The sequence below is a fragment of the Myotis yumanensis genome, unplaced genomic scaffold, assembly GCF_028538775.1.
Source record: "Myotis yumanensis isolate MYYU_CA2020_CCGP unplaced genomic scaffold, mMyoYum1.0.hap1 SCAF_1, whole genome shotgun sequence".
NCBI classification, from domain to species: Eukaryota; Metazoa; Chordata; class Mammalia; order Chiroptera; family Vespertilionidae; genus Myotis; species Myotis yumanensis.
In genome coordinates, this window is record NW_027223752.1 from 45,685,465 (window position 1) to 45,690,492 (window position 5,028).

At 36.7% G+C, this 5,028-nt stretch overlaps 1 non-coding gene across 1 annotated transcript; it reads right to left on the minus strand.

The window, feature by feature from the left end:
- Window positions 1–1,315: 1,315 nt before the first annotated feature.
- Window positions 1,316–1,450, minus strand: LOC139001251 (small nucleolar RNA SNORA16B/SNORA16A family). Its single transcript, XR_011469925.1, has one exon. It is a non-coding gene; the product is annotated as a small nucleolar RNA SNORA16B/SNORA16A family (small nucleolar RNA).
- Window positions 1,451–5,028: the final 3,578 nt, after the last annotated feature.

Here is a 5,028-nt window from a genome sequence, read left to right on the forward strand (position 1 = left end):
TTATCAAAATTTTAAATCTTTTTAGAATAATTTTGTTCACTTCTTTTGTTATTATTTTCCTGAAGTATGTACAATTATGTCTCCATTTTCATTCCTAATATTACTCATTTAGATGTTATTCTGTTTTCTTGATCAATCTTGTAAGAATTGTGTCAGTTTCATGAGGTTTATTTTTTTAAAGCACCAACTTTTAGCTGTGTTAATTTTCTCTTTTATGTATTTGTTTTGTATTTCATTAAATTATGTTCTTGTCTTTATATTTTTGGCTTTTTGGGGTTATATTTTGACTTTTTTAACCTAATTTTTAATCATTTTTCTTTATATATCATTGAAGGCAATACATTTTTCTCTAGGTACCACTTTATCTTTGTCCCATAATTTTTAGCATGTTGTTTTCTAATTCCCACTGCTTTTTGTACTTTGATCAATGAATTATTTTAAAGTGCTTTAAAAATTCCAATGTATTAAGTTTTATTAGCTGTCTTTTTATAATTGTACCTTATGTTATTTTCATTGTGGGAAGTGATGCCAATTCTTTAATTATCAGTGATGGCTTGCAGTAGCATATGGTCATTTAAAAAATGTTTCACATGTGCATAAGTATGAATTTTTTAAAAATTGGGTGATTTAGTCTATAAAACTTGTTTCAAATCTTTACCGATTTAGCTTTTACTTTCTGTATCAATTACTGAAAGGGGTAAATTAATGACTATCTATGATAATGATAAATTTGTTAAATTGCTTTGTAGTTTTGCCTATTTTTAAAAAATACATATTGAGGCTGCATTAGTAGGTACCATCAAGTTTAGAATTAACTTCATATTGTGTTGAACTTTTTATTATTATGTGGTGATCTTTTCTTTTAATCTTGAGTAATGTTTTGTGGTTTTTGGTTTTGTTTGTTTGTTTGTTTGTTTTTGCCTAATATCAGTATCGCTACAGAAACCTTTTATGTGAAGATAGTGGTTACCTTGTATATCTTCTTCCACCCTTTAAGCTGTTCTGTGTCTAATGTTTGTAAGTATCTCTGGTAAACAGTATTTATCTGGAATTCTTATTTCATCTAGACTGACAAGCTTTTTCTTTGAACTGGAGAGTTTTAGTCTATTTATAGTTATTTTGATTACTGATTCATTTGTATTTATTTCTGCTATATTACTTGCTTTTCCCCCACATATTTATTTTTTCCCTTTCATGTTTTCTCTTTATTGTTTTTTGCTTTATTCTCATTCTGGAGCCTCCTTCTACCAGTTTAGAGAAAATAACTTCTAAAATGTATCCATTTAGTAATCACCTTTAATATTTTTTTTCTTTTAATTGTCTTTTCCTGAAATGTTGCGGATCGGTTACAGCAAAGAGAACGGCGACCGTCAAGGAAAACTGTCACTCTGGACTCCTTTTTGACCGCAGCAGCTACGTGGAAGCAGCTGCAGCTTCGATAAGGGCCACTCACCTTTAATATTTTAATATGGCCACTTAACTTATCAAAGTTTACAGATAATCAGTATTTTTTTCTCTCTTCCAAAATTAGACAAAGATCTAAATCACCATTCCTCTCTATGTATTCTCTATTTTTATAGTATATTTTAGTTCTAACCCCACAAGACAAATTTTTATTACTGCTGCGCACAGTGATAATTTAGAGCATTTCTCCTCAGCATTTCTCAACCTCAGCACTGCTAACATGTTGGGTCAGATATGTCTGTTGTGAGGAGCTGTTCTGTATGTTGCAGGATGTTTAACAACATGCCTAACCTCTATACACTAGATGCCAATAGCATCACCCTTCCCAAGTTGTCACAGATAAAAGTATCTTCAAATATCATCAAATGTTGCCTGAGGGGGGGACATTTGCTCTAGGTTTAGAACCATTGATTTAGATCTACTCAATTATTTAACAACTAGAAGCCCAGTGCACAAAATTTGTGCACTTGTGGGGGAGGGGTCCCTCAGCCTGGCCTGCACCCTCTCGCATCCAGGAGCCCTCAGGGGATGTCCGACTGATGGCTTAGGCCCACTCACTGCGTCAGTCAGACATCCTTAGCACTTCTGTGGAGGCGGGAGAGGCTCTTACCACCGCCACTGCGCTTGCCAGCCAGAAGCTCATGTGCTGAGCGTCTGCCCCCTGGTGCTCAGTGTGCGTCATAACGAACAGTTGTTCCACTGGTTGTTCTGCATTCGGTCAATTTGCATACTAGGGTTTTATTATATAGGATTGGAACCACATACATTGGTAAAGTTGGTCCAAACACCCATGTGACGGAGAGCTTATGGTTATGAATTCTTATGAATGGCTTGCCTCTTTCAGCCAGTACCAAGCTTCCTTGTTATCCCTTCTGCCCAGTGGGTTGATTTCTAGAAGGTTGTAGTTCTTGAGCACTCTTGGCTTTTAAAAATCTTAAATACCCACCTAGGCTTAAAAACATTCAGGCGTTGTCAAGAACTATGAAGAGCCTGAGATTTTTATCCTAATTTTAAGCAATCAAATTTCATGAATTCCAGTGCAAGACTTGAGACACCCAAGTCAAACATGAAGGACAGTTTATTTTTATAGCAAGAGTGTCATATTTTATATTAGTTCCCAAGCCTCATTCCTCACAAGGTGACATAAAAGCGTTTCAGATGACCTCTATGCATTGAGTGGGTTGCATTATTAGACAGAAACTCTGAGCTTAGGGAACCCAAATCTTCCATAATGGCCATTTAAGCATGCCTGCTTTCATGCCAGAGGGAGACAGTATCTCTATCTGCCAAGGCTTCTCAGTAAACAAACATTCTGGAAACATAGTGTAGAACAAAGGGTAGCTAGTGCCTTTTTCAAAAAACATGTAGACACAAGAGAGACCTTCACAGAATTTGGTCATCAAAATGGAAGGTCAAGGTACAGTAGATTTCCTTAGAATAAAAGCTATTAGTGCTCCATAACCTCAAAGAATTCCTATTTCATTTTAACCTTCACAGCTCCTTAATTTTTTAAATAAAAATATTGAATATATTTTATGCACCATTTAAACAAAAAAACATTTCAGAATTCTAGTTTGTGATATTGCTAGCAATTGAGGTTGCAAAGTTAATTTATAGAACTTAAAATAAGCCAACCACTTATCCTACGCTTGTTTCTTATGTAATTCTTCAATTGGTCTCCAGTATCTGAATTATAAGCAGTTCCTTTACATTTCCTTTTCTACTTTGGTATTGCAAAATATAGCCTTCCATTAAAATACAGCCTTCCTTTAACCTGCAAAAGAAGATTCTACTCTTGCATTGCACACAAAAATGGTTTTCCACATAAGCATTTGTAATCTTTTTCTTGATGGCAAAACAGAAGAGAAATGCTATGCAAATCCCAGCTAAGAATGGCATCTCCATAGATGATGGAGTTAAACTTTAAGAGTAAACTGTATTAGCCTCTTCATTGAAATGGTTTTCCTCCGTTAAGTGGGAATACTTTGGAGTTGTAAATAGGGGTAAAATTGTTTTAACTTCTTTTATGTATGTTTCAAACTCTCATGCAGCTTATTTCCCAGGAGCTTTTTGTTGTGTTCGTATCTATCTGGCCTATGTGTATATTTCAGGAAATAGTTAAATAACCAAATTTTAAAATATAGTCTTGTTAAATTTCAGTCCCAGGCGTAGTTTGTCTTTTGTATTTTGCTGCCTACAATGGGAGTATTTGGTAGTGAGAAATAGAATAAGTATGATGAGAAGACATTTATATAAGAATAGGAAATCTTTCAGACAGAATTTGCCAGAATTGATTTTCCCTAGCCAAGCCCCGAAGGTAGCTCTTGCCACTGTTGGTGAAGTTAAAGGATTTATGAGAAGTCACCACAAGGTACTTACAGGTCGCTTGAGCTTGAGCTGTAATTATTAGTCCAGTTTCCAGATTCCATGCTATTTAATAGTTTTGTGAACTAAGGATAGGGCTAATTCCACATTTTAGGTAAAACTCCAAGGCACAGGCAGGAAATGTTTTTAGGTCATATTGCTGAAGAATGAAGAGCTGAGTAGAGACCTCAGCTAAGGTTTTCCCACGTTTCATGCATTCCCATAATATAAAAATTTTCCAAACTAGAGGCCTGGTGCATGAAAATTCATGCACTGGAGGGGGGTTCCCTCAGCCTGGCCTGCCCCCTCTCACAGTCTGGGAGCCCTCAGGGGCAGGAGGCAACCCGGCGATCAGGGGAAGGTGATGCCTGCATCACACCTCTGCTGCTGCCACTGCCGGCAGCACAAATCTCGGCCGGCCCTGGTTACCTGAGCCTCAGGCGGCCCTGGGCAGCTAGGAAGCCACCATCCAAGGCTTGCCGGCAACTCAGACTGGCCCTGGGTGGCTGGTGGGCTGAGGGGACTGGGTGCCACCATCTTGTGGCTGTGGGCACTGCCATCTTTGAGGGCGGGGCAGTCAATTAGCATATTCCCTCCTTATTGGTTGTGGGCGCCGCCATCTTTGAGGGCGGGGCAGTCAGTTAGCATATTCCCTCCTTATTGCAATGGGTGCCACCATCTTTGAGGGTGGGACAGTCAATTAGCATATTCCCTCCTTATTGGCTGTGAGCGCCACCATATTTGCTACAGCGTGGGGGTCAATTACCATATTCCCTCTTTATTAGATAGAATTGTATCTATGGAATCCTTTTTTCATAGATGTTAATAGGTATTCCTTTAAATAAGGTTCAAATGATTTTTAAAATGCTGATTTAAATAAAATTTAGAGTATTTTAAAATATATTTTGGATCCAAATCCTTTATGAGTTACATGGCTTGTAAATATCTTTCCTCATTCGGGGCCTTGTTTTTTTTCGTTTTGTTTTTTACCCTTTTACCACATTTTTTCTATTTTTTTTTTTATTCAAACATAGTTGACATACAATATTATATTAGTTTCAGGTGTACAACATAATTAATTATTTGATATTTATATACCTTATAAAGTGATCCCACAATATGTCTAGTCATCATTTGACACTGTACATAGTTATTACAATATTATTGACTATATTTCCTATCCTTTCCAGTAGCTTTTGA